This window comes from Giraffa tippelskirchi, chromosome 7 (genome assembly GCF_054371585.1).
Source record: "Giraffa tippelskirchi isolate mGirTip1 chromosome 7, T2T-mGirTip1v1.2.pri, whole genome shotgun sequence".
NCBI lineage: Eukaryota > Metazoa > Chordata > Mammalia > Artiodactyla > Giraffidae > Giraffa > Giraffa tippelskirchi.
The window spans coordinates 67,389,917-67,406,303 of NC_137281.1; the positions used below are offsets into that span (position 1 = coordinate 67,389,917).

At 38.7% G+C, this 16,387-nt stretch overlaps 1 pseudogene; it reads left to right on the plus strand.

The window, feature by feature from the left end:
* Positions 1-12,089: 12,089 nt before the first annotated feature.
* Positions 12,090-13,021, plus strand: LOC145513788 (olfactory receptor 4P4-like; annotated as a pseudogene).
* The last annotated feature ends 3,366 nt before the right edge of the window (positions 13,022-16,387 follow it).

The following is a 16,387-nucleotide window of genomic DNA, read 5'->3' on the forward strand; positions in this document are numbered from 1 at the left end:
GAGAAACCAGTATGCAGGTCAGGAAGCAACAGTTAGAACTGGGCATGGAACAACAGACTGGTTGCAAACAGGAAAAGGAGTACGTTAAGGCTGTATATTGTCACCCTGTTTATTTTACTTATATGCAGAGTACATCATGAGAGATGCTGGCTCAATGAATTCCACAAGGTGGAATCAAGATTATTGGGAGAAATACCAATGACCTCAGATATGCAGAAGCCACCACTCTTATGGCAGAAAGAGAAAAAGAACTAAAGAGCCTCTTGATGAAAGTGAAAGAAAAGAGTGAAAAATTTGGCTTAAAGCTCAACATTCAGAAAACTAAGATCATGGCATCCGGTCCCATCACTTCATGGCAAATAGATGGGGAAACATTGGAAACAGTGGCTGACTTTATATTTTTGGACTCCAAATTCACTGTAGCTGGTGTTTGCAGCCATGAAATTAAAAGACGCTTGCTCCTTGGAAGAAAAGTTATGACCAACCTAGACAGCATATTAAAAAGCAGAGACATTTCTTTGCCAACAAAGGTCCGTCTAGTCAAGGCTATGGTTTTTCCAGTAGTCATGTATGTATGTGAGAATTGGACTATAAAGAAAGCTGAGCACTGAAGAATTGATGCTTTTGAACTATGGTGTTGGAGAAGACTCTTGAGAGTACCTTGGACTGCAAGGAGATCCAATCAGTCCATCCTAAAGGAAATCAGTCCTGAATATTTGTGGGAGGGACTGATGTTGAAGCTGAAACTCCAATACTTTGGCCTCCTGATGCTAAGAACTGACTCATTTGAATAGACCCTGATGCTGGGAAAGATTGAAGGCGGCAGGAGAAGGGGATGGCAGAGGACGAGATGGTTAGATGGCATCACTGACTCAATGGACATGAGTTTGGGTAAACTCCGGGAGTTGGTGATGGACAGGGAGGCCTGGTGTGCTGCAGTCCATGGGGTCGCAAAGAGTCAGACACAACTGAGCGACTGAACTGAACTGAACTTTACTGAAATTGAAATATTAGAATGGATTTTTTATTAAAAGTCTACTAAGCTTCCCTGAAAGGGTCCAAAACACTCACCATTCATCACAACCATGAGAAATAAATTTGAAGAGGATGCTTCAGCACCCTTGAAAAGCTGAGATGGCTATTTTCTAAAGCCCAGGTCTCTAATGAAAACTGATTGCTGGTTTGTGAAATTCAAACGTGTTAAGAGTGATTTGATCTTAGGGAGCACCCAGTAGTCAAGTGATGGCACTTAATCCAAAAGGCAATGTGGGCTTAGTTACCAAAATGGATAGTAGAGTCAAAACGACAATCTAAATAATCAGCACAAGAAGTGTTGTCTAGCTGATCATGGTGCTCTTAGGGTAAAAAGAGAGGGAGTTTACTCAATTCTCAGTTGACCTGTGTCAGCAGAAAAGTTTTAAATAAAGTAAAAAAAAAAATTTAACTCAAATCATGAATATAGAAATTCGTGTCATCAAAATGAATTCCAAGACTTGAGCCAGCTTACAGATTCTGAATCCTAAGAAAAAAGGGGGAGATCCAGTCCCCTTGAAGCAGGACTGTGGTACCTTACTAAAAATGTATAGTTTATCTTTACCTCATATTTCCCTAAAGGGACCTCTAAACTTTTATCAGGTTAACTATGCACTGTGGAAAAGTAAATAATCAGAAGTTTCAGGACACTGACTTTAATATGAAACTTTTTCCAGGAGATCCAGAACATTACCGTAGTCCCACAGTTAGAGTTAGAAATAATGGAGGTCTGGTGATCAATGGAAGTTTAGCTCAGGTTTATGTACAGTGGGTCCTGTGATCATGGAAGCCATGCTGCGGTTATTTCTCTGATTTCAGAATGGATAATTGGAACAGACATACTTAGCAACTGACAAAATTCTTACATTGGTTTACTGACCTGTGAAATAAGGTGTATTATGTCAGAAAAGCCCCAGTGGAAGGCATTACTACTGTCTGTCCTTAGGAAAATAGTAAACTAAAAGTTGTACCATATTCCTGGAGGGACTGTAGAGATTAGTGCCACCATTAAACCTTGAAAGATGTGGGATGGAAGTTACCACCACATACATGTTCAGCTCTCCTATTTTTGCCTGTTGCAGGATAGGCATGGATCTTGGAGAATGACAGTGGATAATTCTAAGGTTAGCCAGCTTCTGTGCCAGATGTATTTCAACGCAAAAACATATTGTCAGAGCTGCTGGTACCTGGTATATAGCTAGAAATGTGATTTTCATTACTGTGTCAGAAGTAGCAACTACTATAGATTTTTTTTGGTAAGACATTTCCTTGTGAACTAAAATTACGAGACCCAAGCTCATTGGGCTTCCCTTGTAGTTTGGTCAGTAAAGAATCTGCCTGCAACGCAGGAAACCAGGTTTCTATTCCTGGGTTTGGAAGATCTCCTCGAGAAGGAAACAGCAACCCACTCCACTATTCTTTCCTGGAGAATCCCATTAACAGAGGAGCCTGGCAGGCTACAGTCCATGGGGTTGCAAGAGTCAGACACGACTTACCGACTGCTGCTGCTGTTGCTGCTAAGTTGCTTCAGTCGTGTCCAACTCTGTGCGACCCCATAGACGGCAGCCCACCAGGCTCCCCCGTCCCTGGGATTCTCCAGGCAAGAACACTGGAGTGGGTTGTCATTTCCTTCTCCAATGCGTGAAAGTGAAAAGTGAAAGTGAAGTCGTGTCCAACTCTTAGCGACCCCATGGACTGCAGCCTACCAGGTTCCTCCATCCATGGGATTTTCCAGGCAAGAGTACTGGAGTGGGGTGTCATTGCCTTCTCCCAACTTAGCGACTAAACTACTACTAAACTCATTGGAATTTTCAGGAGCCCAGTAGTATGGGGCATATAATGCTATCCATCCCTCTTAAGATGAAGTATAACTTGTTCCATCTGGCCTCTCCTATAATCAAAGATGATGCTCAATGCCTCTTTGCCTTATTGGATTTGAGAATCATCATATCATTCATTTGGGTGTATTCTTCTGACTCAATTGTAAAGTTACTCAAAAAAAAAAATCCTACTTTTAAATGAGTTCCAGAAATAGAAAACGCTCTGCTATAGGTTCAGCCTGGCACACAAGCTTCTCTGAGACTGAGGACAAACGTTAATAATACAGTAGATCTATGGTGCTTGATGTGTCAGTCGCAGGTAGGAATGTTGGAAAACTTGCCAGGCCTCCATATGTGAATTGCAGTGCAGACAAGTAGGATTTTGGAAAAAAGTCTTGCCATCCTTCCAAGATAACTACTCTCCTTTTCTGAAATAGTGTTTGGCTTGCCACTGGGCCTTAATGGAAACTGAATGCTTCACCATGGGCCACCAAGTCACTATGCAACCAAAGCTTCTTTCATGCACTTGGTATTATCTAAACCATCTAAGTCATAAAGCCGGGTGTGCACAGCAGTACTCCATCATCAAATAAAGTGATATAGGCATGATCTGGCCCAAGTAAGTACTGAAGGCAAATTTTCAAGGAAAAGTAGCAAAAATGATCATAGCCCCCACTCCCATTACACTTCCTTCTCTCTCCCTGCCTTCACCTATAAATCATGATCAATTAACAGATCAAGACTTCAGACTTGTAAAGGAATAGTTCTGCAATAATCTTTAAAATTGACAGCTACAACACATGAAAAGATGCTCAACATCACTCATTATTAGAGAAATGCAAATCAAAACCACAATGAGGTATCATTTCACACCAGTCAGAATGGCTGCTATCCAAAAGTCTACAAGCAATAAATGCTGGAGAGGGTGTGGAGAAAAGGGAACCCTCTTACACTGTTGGTGGGAATGCAAACTAGTACAGCCACTATGGAGAACAGTGTGGAGATTCCTTAAAAAACTGGGAATAGAACTGCCATATGACCCAGCAATCCCACTGCTGGGCATATACACCGAGGAAACCAGAATTGAAAGAGACGCGTGTACCCCAATGTTCATCGCAGCACTGTTTACAATAGCCAGGACATGGAAGCAACCTAGATGTCCATCAGCAGATGAATGGATAAGGAAGCTGTGGTACATATACACAATGGAATATTACTCAGCCATTAAAAAAAATACATTTGAACCGGTTCTACTGAGATGGATGAAACTGGAGCCCATTATACAGAGTGAAGTAAGCCAGAAAGAAAAACAACAATACAGTATACTAATGCATATATATGGAATCTGAAAGATGGTAACGATAACCCTATATGCGGGACAGAATGAGAGACACAGATGCATGGAACAATTTTATGGACTCTGAGGGAGAAGGTGAGGGTGGGTCGTTCTGGGAGAATGGCATTGAGACATGTGTATTGTCATATGTGAAACAGAGCACCATTCCATGTTCGATGCATGTGACAAGGGCTCGGGGCCGGGGCAGTGGGATGATCTAGAGGGATGGGAGGGGGAGGGAGGTGGGTGGGGGGTTCGGGAAGGGGAACACATGTAAACCCATGGCTGATTCTTGTCAATGTATGGCAAAAACTATTACAATATTGTAAAGTAATTAGCCCCCAAGTAAAATAAATAAATTTATTAAAAAAAAAAAAAAAAAAAAAAAATTGACAGCTACAGAAATGCAACCTCATCCTGAAAAGCACCTGAACAATAGTAGCCAAAGGAAATCCTCCCAATGGGTACATTTCAAGGGATGTAACTAGTCAATTACTTAACTTGGAAGGAGTGTCCAAATGTACAATATATACTGATTCACGGTTTTGGCCAATGAATGGGCTGGATGGTCAGGGACTTTGGGGGGCCAGGGGGATATGGTTAGAAGACTGGTGACAAGGAAATTTGAGAAAGAGGTATATGTACCACAGATAACTACAATGGTATGATTACTCACCTAGATACAGATATCCTGGAATGTGAAGTCAAGTGGGCATTAGGAAGCAACACTAAGAACAAAGCTTGTGGAGGTGATGAAATTCCAGGTGAGATATTTCAAATCCTAAAAGATGCTGTGAAAGAGCTGCACTCAATATGCCAGCAAATTTGGAAGACTCAGCAGTGGCCACAGGACTGGAAGAGGTCAGTTTTCATTCCAATCCCAGAGAAAGACAATGTCAAAGAATATTCAAAGTACCACACAATTGCACTCATCTCACATGCTAGCAAAGTAATGCTCAAAATTCTCCAAGCCAGATTCAACAGTATGTGAAATGTGAATGATCAGATGTTCAAGCTGGATTAGAAAAGGCAGAGGAACCAGAGATCAAACTGCCAACATCTGTTGGATCATCGAAAAAGCAACAGAATTCCAGAAAAATATCTACTTGTGCTTTATTGACTACGCCAAAACTTTTGACTGTATGGATCATGAAAAACTGCGGAAATTTCTTAGAGATGGGAATACCAGACCACCTGGCCTGCCTCTTGAGAAACCTGTATGCAGGTCAGGAAGCAACAGCTAGAAATAAACATGGAACAACAGACTGATTCCAAATTGGGAAAGGAGTAGGTCAAGGCTATATATTGTCACCCTGCTTATTTATGCTAGGCTGGATGAAGCACAAGCTGGAATCAAGATTGCCGGGAGAAATATAAATAACCTCAGATATGCGGATGACACCAACATTATGACAGAAAGAGAAGAAAAGCTAAAGAAAGTGAAAGAAGAGAGTGAAAAAAGTTGGCTTAAGACTCAACATTCAGAAAACTAAGATCATGGCGTCCTGTCCCATCACTTCATGGCAAATAGATGGGGAAACAATGAAAATGGTGACTATTTTTTTGGACTCCAAAACCATTGTAGATGGTGACTGAAGCCATGAAATTAAAAGAAGCTTGCTCCTTGGAAGAAAAGTTATGGCCAACCTAGACAGCATATTAAAAAGCAGAGACATTTCTTTGCCAACAAAGGTCCATCTAGTCAAGGCTATGGTTTTTCCAGTGGTCATGTATGGATGTGGGAGTTGGACTATAAAGAAAGCTGAGCACTGAAGAATTAATGCTTTTGAACTGTGGTGTTGGAGAAGACTCTCGAAAGTCTCTTGGACTGCACAGAGATGCAACCAGTCCATCCTAAAGAAAATCAGTCCTGAATATTCATTGGAAGGGCTGATGCTGAAGCTGAAATCCCAATACTTTGTCCACATGATGCAGATAACTGACTCATACGAAAAGACCTTGACCTAGGAAAGATTGAAAGCGGGAGGAGAAGGGGATGACAGAGAATCAGATGGTTGGAAGGCATCACCGACTCAATGGACATGAGTTTGAGTTATTTCCAGGAGTTGATGATGGACAGGGAGGCCTGGTGTGCTGCAGTCCATGTGGTCACAAAGAGTCAGACATGACTGAGAGACTGAACTGAACTAATATGTACCACTTGTTTGAATGGGCAAAAAACATCAAAATATTTGTTTCCCACATTACAATTTGAAAGTGGGAGTTATGGTCTACACTACTAACTTTATTAGACTATTAGAAAAATTTGTGCTTCCTGTTCCCTTTAACTTATGTTCTGCTTGCTTAGAGGCTTCAGTTACAAAGAGATGAATGTTTCCAGCAGGAGATACAAAGAGATTCTTTTGAATTGTGAGCTAAGACTTTTGCCTGACAACTTCCAACTGCTCCTGCCTCTGAATCAACAGGCAAGTAAGTAAGTTAGGGTGATGACTTGGTTATTGATCCTGATTACTAAGTTCAAAAGCATCAATTCTTCTGTGCTCAGCTTTCTTTATAGCCCAACTCTCGCATCCAACATGACCACTGGAAAAACCATAGCCTTGACTTGGCAAAGTAATGTCTCTGCTTTTTAATATGATCTCTAGGTTGGCCATAACTTTTCTTCCAAGGAGTAAGCATCTTTTAATTTCATGGCTGCAGTCACCATCTGCAGTGATTTTGGAGCCCAAAAAATAAAGTCTGACACTGTTTCCACATCTATTTGCCATGAAATGATAGGACCAGATGCCATGATATTAGTTTTCTAAATGTTGAGCTTTAAGCCAACTTTTTCACTCTCCTCTTTCACTTTCATCAAGAGGCTCTTTAGTTCTTCTTCACTTTCTGCCATAAGGGTGGTATCATCTGCATTTCTGAGGTTATTGATATTTCTCCCAGCAACCTTGATTATAGCTTGTGCTTATCCAGCCCAGCATTTCTCATGATGTACTCTGCATATAAGTTAAATAAGTAGGGTGACAATATACAGCTTTGACGTTCTCCTTTTCCTATTTGGAACCAGTCTGTTTTTCCATGTCCAGTTCTAACTGTTGCTTCCTGACCTGCATACAGATTTCTGAAGACGAAGGTCAGGTGTTCTGGTATTCTCATATCTTTCAGAATTTTCCACAGTTTATTGTGATCCACACAGTCAAAGACTTTGGCATAGTCAATAAAGCAGAAATAGATGTTTTTCTGGAACTGTCTTGCTTTTTCGATGATCCAGCAGATGTTGGCACTTTGATCTCTGGTTCCTCTGCCTTTTCTAAAATCAACTTGAACATCTGGAAGCTCACACTGCACTTATTGTTGAAGCCTGGCTTGGAGAATTTTGAGCATAGTAAGAGATTATTTCTAGATGTGAACAACTATAGGAAAACCACAGCTAATGTGTAATGTGTGTGCTTGGTCACCCAGTCATGTCTGACTCTTTGTGACTCCATGTATTTTATAGACCATCAGGCTCCACTGTCCATGAGATTTTCCCAACAGGAATACTGGAGTGTATTACCATTTCCTATTCCAAGGGGTCTTCCCAGATCAAGGATCAAACCATGTCTCTTGCATTTCCTGCCTTGAAAGGCAGATTCTTTACCACTGCACCACCTGGGGTCAGAATGTGTAATATCTTTCGGCTATTGTGTTAAATATGTTAGAGTCCAGCGGGTACCTGGAGTAGAAATGAGGAATTAAAATTGTTTTAAATATACATAATGAATATATTACATGAACCCATGAACATCATCTGATAAGATTTAGGGACTAAGGACTACTTTTTACTCAACCTGTTCCCTTAGGTTCTACTGACACTCCTCTTCCTCATTCACACACTCACAACAAGTGAAAAGGGACTAAACAAAGCAAAAGAAGCTAAATTAAGAAAGAAAGATCTATTATGGATTTCCCCACAAGTCTAAACAGCACATAAAAATAATTAATGTCGAGTGACACCAGTCAGTATTTGTCTTCTAAGTTTCCAGTGAGTGTAATTAAATCCTGAGAGATAATTTCCAAATTTCTATCCTAATGGTAATGATGTGATGTTTATAAGGAAACATAAAGTATCTTCTTATTCTCTCTTACTACATCTATGTAAAATGATGATAAAGATTACAAAATTATTCCATGTGTATTTTAATATATACCATGGTAAACATCAGCAACTTCAGTCTTTGAATAAATTATTTTAGGAAAAGTGAAAAATAGATAAATATCCATGCTATTTCATCAGTGTTATCATATTACAGAAATATTGAACCATGGCTGTGGTAACCCTCAAAAGATTCAATTAAATAAATAAGACTCAAGCCTGTCTTATAGATCCTTTTCATATTATTGGCTTTATTCCTATAATTATAACCTCACACACATTGGCTGCTATAGAATGCCTGTGGGATTTTTTCCCTCTTGCCTCTGATGTGCTTTTAATCACAGTATCTCCAACAATACTTACCTAAATGCATCTTTTGGATGGACAATTCACAGGAGAGTCAGATGTATTCCATATCTATTTACTGTGTCAAATCACAGTCTCAGAAAAATAAAAGGAAACAGCCTAGAGGATAACCTGACATTTCAAAGAAATGCAAAATCTTGCAGAAGTGAGCTTTGTGCTTAGTTACACACGTACATTTTGTGAGTGTTGTTGTTTAGTCAACTAAACAACTAAGTTCTGTCCAACTCTTTGCAACCCCATGGACTGTAGCCTGCCAGGCTCCTCTTTCCATTGAATTTCTCAGGCAAGAATACTGAAGTGGGTTGACATTTCCTTCTCCAGGGCCTTTTTCCCTACCCAGAGATAGAACCTGAGTCTCCTGCTTTGCAGATGGATTCTTTACCACTTAGCCACTAGGGGAGCCCTCTGTATACCTTAAATTTCTAAAAATATTGGGATTTTGAACAATTTCACATAATTTTTTGTTCTGAGTGATTGGAATCTTAAAATTTGAAATCTTCTAGATTAATTTTCTTGGTGATTATTTTCAAGAGAAGTAATTCAGAAAAATGCAGATATTAATTTGAGGACAAACTGAGAGTTTTAAGCCTTTATTCCTATTTGTGTTTGGGAAAAAACATTCCAGTATAATGAAAATAGTATGAGATTCCAAGCTGTACAGAATTTGTTTAGATATAGAATTCCCCTTGGTGCTTGTAGAAACTTGTGTTCTAGCTCCCTTATCTGCACTTATACCTTCCCTAACAAGTGGTGGTAAAGAGGAAATGATTAGTAAGTTAACAGTTTTTAGTATTGTGTCCAGAATATATAGAGATTCTCCTACATGGCACAGTGGTAATGAATCTGCCTGACAGTGCAGGAGACCCAGGAGACAGTGGCTCAGTTCGTGGTTCACAGAACATCCCCTGGAATAGGAAACGGCAAACTGCTCCAGTATTCTTGCCTGGAAAATTCCATGATCAGAGGAGCTCTCCAGTCCATGGGGTTGCAAAGAGTCAAACACAACTGAGCACGCATGCCAGAACATATAGTTAGCATATGGTTATTTCAGCTTTTTACTCTAATTACAGCAAATAAGGAATACTACAAATTTTAATTTCATGATTTTCTTTACTATTGATATGTTAAACACTGAAAGAAAAAAAAAATCCTATCAAGTTTCCCTTGATGGGTTTTTACACTCTTTATGTACTTTTTTTGATTTTAGTCATAAATCCTTTTTCCTAATACACTTTATTTAAGTGCTTTTTTTTTTTCTTTTAAACTGTAGCTGATGCCTTCGCAAACAGTTCCTCACAGAGATTTTTCTTAAAGAATTTCAAGTCTGAAGAAGGGATTCTTGGAAGAAACTCTTTAACAGAAAAGTATGTGAAAAAGTTAACTCAGTATTCTTCCTTCACTCAAAACACACATGTATCTAAACATATATATGGGTGGTGTGTGCTGTGTGTGTATGTGGGGGGGTGGTGGATGTGCATGTGGGTGTGTGGAGAGAGAGAGGGAGAGAGAAAGGGAACAGGGTAGGAGAAAGAAGGGAACAAGCAACTATAGGTATGAAGTTTTTATGAATTTTAGTAAAAGAAGATCAGAAGGAAAATGAGACCTGCTCTAAAGGATATTTTCTCATGAGAATATTCACTTTGGAAAATTAGCGCAAAACTGCTACAGATGTTGAGTGCTGAGACTTAAACCAATATATAGGAAACAATCTGAAGCAAGAGATATGCTTCCTACAGTTTTGATTCTCAAGTTTTTCTACAATTTTGTACTAAACTTTTAATGAAAAGTTATCTTAAATTTGTTTATGTCATGTGATCAGTCTTCCACATAAACAAACTAGGTTTCTCCATTTATATATAAATAAGTTCTTTAATAAGCTCTATTTTATACACAGACTAAACTTATGTTAGTCTGTGTAACAGAAACACTGATGTTTCTTCCTTAAGTTTATGTAAGTCTAATATGGATTTGTCAACCAATTTCCCTGTTACAGAATAGAAAATCTAAAGCTAAAACAATTAACTGATGAACATGGCAGTATTTATTTTCTTAGAGAACAGTCGTTTTTCTCCAATTACTTGTTGGAGTATTGTCCTGTGGAGTTGACAAGTCAGAACAATAGCTTATTTATATTGGATATTCTTCGCACAATTTTTTTTACATGAAATCCACTGTTATTAGTTTCACTTATCAGTTGAAGAAAGAGGCTCAGAGAGCATTAACTACTCAGTGCTCACAATAACAACATCAACAAACAAACAAAACTGACAAGAATGTGTGAGCCCAGATGCTCATCTTCATGATCATTTGATGATGGATCTGTACAATACATCATAGTGTTCCTCAGTAGTACTATTTGGACACAGGTCATTGAAATTAACAGTATTTAAGGCAAACCATGACTTTGCTGTGGAGGACATTTGATTATGGATAGAAGGTGATGCTTTCAACATATTGACTTCTCTGCTCCTAGGTATACTACATCAAAAAGGTGGCACTGTTCAAAATGTGTATTTAAATAAGTAGGTTATTCTTTAATCACATAAAGTTCTTCAGATTTCAAAAGAAAACTTCTAGTTCTTGAAAATGTTTATAAAGTATCAACAGTAACCTCTATATTTTGAATAATCAAAAAAATGAAGTTTTAATATAGTAATATCCCATCTTCCTATATTCACATGCCCCAATTTGTACTTAAATCTCTTGTTCCCAGCTATTCCATGTTCTGAATCTTGGCCACAGCTGCCTAGAAGAATCCTTAAAACTATTGATACTTTTAACTAATTTAGGTAGGCTCTACTATAATTATAACATGCTTTGTTTAATTTCAAGAATATATATGGAGCTCCACTGATTGTATGGAATGCTCATCTGTGACTGGAACTTTATACAAGATTCATATGCACATGGAGAATGGGAGAGATTTTCTTAAAGTTATGTAGATGACTAAAGGCTAAAATGGAGAATGACCTTTATCTTTTCTAGAGATGGACAAGAGCTGGAATTTCCTTTGGTCAGTGAATGCTGTTAAATAGTTCCCAAGAACATGAACTCTGGTATCAGAGTCAGGTTCATCTTGGCTTGATTTTAATTTAATATCTTAATAATTTGGTGTAATTAACTGAATCCTCCAATATGTTTGTTTTCCAATATGGAAAATGAGTATCAGAAACTACCTGTTAGTTGGTTATGAGTTAAATCCCCGCAAAATATTTACAAATGATCCAGATTTATATACATATTCTTTTAAAATATCATTTGAAATATGATGCCCATGATCTAAAAAAATAAAATAGATTATCTGTAGTAAATCCTCTATGAACAACATCTTTTTTCATTGCATAAGTAACACAATTTTTAAAAATGCTATTAAATATGTATCATGTTCTGTATCATTTCAGATGAACTGAATTTATGTTGTCTATTCTGAACTCAGCTCAACTTCATGGAAAATCAGAACAATGTCACAGAATTTGTTTTCATAGGGTTGTGGGGAAATAAGAAAATAGAATTACTGTTCTTATTCTTATTCCTGCTCTGTTACCTGACTGTATTAATGGGGAATTTCATCATCTTACTCACCATCATCTGCAGCCATCTAATGCAACAATCGATGTACTACTTTGTCACCTCTCCCTCATGGATGTCAGCTACACCTCTGTTGTGGTCCCCAGGTTAATCAGAGACTTAGCTGCAGCAAGGAAAAGCATTTCCTATAACAACTGTATGACCCAGCTCTTCACTGCCCACTTGCTGGCAGGTGTGGAAATATTCATCTTGGTGTCCATGGCTTTTGATCGCTACGTTGCCATTGTCAAGCCCCTGCACTACATGGTCATCATGAACAGACAGAGGTGTAACATGTTGATTGTCCTGGCCTGGGTTGTCAGCTTTCAGCATTCTATTGCTTTACTTCTCATGGTACTCAAGTTACCTTTCTGTGGTCCTAATCAGATAGATCACTACGTGTGCGATGTGAAGCCTCTTTCGAAACTGGTGTGCAAAGATATTCATGTTGTGAGTATCTTGGTTGCAAATTCAGGGATGGTAGTTGTTGCCATTTTTCTTGTCCTAGTAGCTTCTTACATAGTCATATTATATAATCTTAGAACACATTCCTCTCCAGGGCGAAGGAAAGCTCTCTCAACTTGTAGTTCTCACATAACAGTTGTACTGTTATTCTTTGTGCCTTGTATCTACATCTATGTTGTACCTGCAGAGCGCAAGAACAAGGACAAGGAAATCTCTGTGTTTTACACTGTGATTGCTCCCATGCTTAACCCTTTCATCTATACCCTGAGAAACATGGAGACGAAAATTGCCATGAGGAAAGTATGGTCTAAAGTGACACATTTAGATTTAAAGCAAATAGGGTGATGTACTTGATGTCCTGAGGACATGTATCCATTGAAATATTATTGAAAACATACTAGCTTTCTTTGGGGAGTTGGACTCAATGACCTCTGACATTTTATGAGTCAAAGAAGCATGTTACTATGATTCAGATCACAGTCTGCTCCTTTAGGGATCCAGCTAGTTCTGGGTGTGACCACTTGGATTTGAGGCATTTTAAGATAAGAACTGTCCTAAAGCACATCTCCTGTCATATAACAGCCTTCTGCAAAAATTGCTGTGAAACCTTGTTTTCCTTGGAATAAAAGTCCAACCCGTTGACCCATGCATTAGAAAATTGTTTGACTGTAACTAGCTAATCTCAGAGGCCACACCACATTGAAAGAAAAATACTGTGTTATAATAATAGGTTATAGGATCAAGGAGACATGGGTGACTACTGACTCTGTAAGTTCTATGTCTTTGTCTTGGAAATTTGTTTTAATTATATTGTTTTCATTTTGAAAATATCTATGAAATAAGATAATATTATAGTTCATAAAAGGTAATATTAAGAGCTTCCATGGTGACTCAGATGGTAAAGAATCTGCCTGCAATGTGGGGGACCTGGGCTTGATCCCTGGGTCGGGAAGACCCCCTTCAGAAGGGAATGGCAACCCACTTCAGTATTCTTGCCTGGAGAATTCCATGGACAGAGGAGCCTGGTGAGCTATAGTCCAAGGGGTGGCAAAGAGTTGGACATGACTGAGCAACTAACATTTTCTTTCTTTCAATAGTTGTGAAATTTTGCCAGGCATGTGGCTACCAAAAACTCATATTGGGGGCTTTACTTTTTTCTTTATCATTCTTCCCTCAATTCCCTTCATTTGGATGCTTTCATCCAGCTATACTGGGCCCCTCTACATTCTCTAAACTTCCTTAAACTGGTTAACTCTATTCTTTTGCTCTTCTATTTCCTCTGACTAGGATAGCCCTACACCTATGCTTTGTCCCATAGCTTAAATATAACTTGGGCCTTCCCAGGTGGTACAGTGGTAAAGAATTCACCAGCCAAAGCAGGGGTCAGGAAGATCCCCTGGAGTAGGAAATGACAGCTCACTCCATTATCCTTGCCTGGATATTTCAATGGACAAAGGAGCCTGGTGGGATACAGTCTATAGAGTTGCAGAGTCAGACACAGATGAGTGACTGAGCTTGAGATCAAGGTGATCTGTACTCCTGAGTTCACGTTTAAAAATTAATATTAACAACTGAACACAGAGAAAGACTCACTCATTCAGAATGCTGAAAAAACAGTGACTACTATTACACTTATTGATCAGAATATAAAACACTTTCCATATAACTTAAGGAACTGAATAATAAATTGTATGTATTGCCAATCTCCTATCTGCCTAAAATAGATAAATAAATGAGTAATCATTGGATTCAGAACTTTCCTGCTACATATGGGGAAGGGGACTAGCAAAAGACAAATAAGATATGATCTAAAGACCGACGGAGAAGGCAATGGCAACCCACTCCAGTACTCTTGCCTGGAGAATCCCATGGACGGAGGAGCCTGATAGGCTGCAGTCCACGGGGTCGCGAGGAGTAGGACACGACTGAGCGACTTCACTTTCACTTTCCCCTTTCATGCACTGGAGAAGGAAATGGCAACCCACTCCAGTGTTCTTGCCTGGAGAATCCCAGGGACGGGGGAGCCTGGTGGGCTGCCGTCTATGGGGTCGCACAGAGTCGGACACGACTGAAGCGACTTAGCAGCAGCTAAAGACCGAAAAAAACAAGCAAACAAACAAAAAAACCCAAATGTTAACTAGGCTTCACTTGACTGTTTATAGCAAGTGTATGAAGAGTTAGTCACTCAGTTGTGTCCAACACTTTGCTACCCCAAGCTATGAGAAGACATGGAGGACATCTGAATGCATATTGTGAAGTCAAATAAGCCAATGTGATAAGACCACATACTCTGTGATTTCAAGTACATGATGTCCTAGAAAGGGCAAAACAATGGAGATACACAAAAATTTCTCTTCAATATTTATTTCTCATAGTCCTGGTGAAAAGCAGAGAAAGAGTTGAGAGCATCTGACAATAGTAGGGGGAAGAAGGATGCTGTCCTTACTAAAGTTTGACTTCAGCCTGGGGCCACAGGAGCTCTGAAGTATTCAGACTACAATAGAATTGGCTCCAACCTAAAAGAAGATCAGCTATTTTTGCTCCATTAAGTCAGCCATTGCTCTCTGGTGGGCCCTGGGATGGTGAGCACAATGCCACCAATGAGACAGCTTTCATTTTCTCAGGTTCATTTGTCAAGAGCAGGGTGGGGCTGTGAGCTGTTAGAAGCCCAGAGGTATAGCAACTGGGGCATGGGGACACTGAGCCAGTGAAGGGGCTCTGATGGATGTAGCTTTATGCACTATGCTCTGCATGCTACATGGTACCCCAAGAGTTTAGTCTTCATCCTTTCACACCCTAACAATCACAATGACCTCCTACCAAATAATAGCAGGCAGGCAAGTGCTTTAAGGAGTATAACTGTTTTTTTAAAAAAGCAGAGACATTACTTTGCCAACAAAGGTCCATCTATTTCTGGATTTAATCCAGAAATAGGAGTGGACGGTCTTTTATTGGTCCAAACTTACAAGTATTCACCATTATAAGTGATGGTAGTTGTAAGTCTTATACAGTTGCTGTATTAGGTTAAGCAATTTCCTTTCATTTGCTGAAATATTTTTAAGATATTATAGATATATAAATTGAAATTTTTTGACTATAATTAACTTCACGCATTTATTGAAATGACCTTGTGATTCTTCTCTTTATTGTGCTAATATAGTGAATTAAACTGTTGCATTTTGAGTCTTTGATCATGATAAATTATTATTAAATTCATTGGACAAGAAATTGTATCTGGCAAGAAGTTTAGCTATGAATTTAATTTCTTTAGCTGATATAGGACAATTCTGCTTTTCTGTATCTTCTGTTAGATTCTACAATATTTTTGTTAAAATTATTTTTTAATAGATATTTGTTAATATCTATAGATTCTGTAATGTACATTATTTCATTCTTGGTTTAAGTATTTTGTCTCTATTTTTCTTATTCTCTCTCTCTCCCTTTTCCTTATTTTGAGATATTATCATTTTTTTTAATCTTTCAAAGAGTGTTTCTTATTTAATCAAATTTGCATTTAAGGACTTTTACTGCTTCCCTATCAAGCAGCAATGAGAAGACAAGAGACAATCATCACAATCTAAGGTGATTCTACTAAGAGATTATTTCTAGATGTTGACAGTGTGGGGAGAGTACAACTAATATGAAATGCCCTGCGGCTCGTAAGAGTTAAATACATTAGAGTACAGTGAGTATCTAGAGTGGAAATAAGCA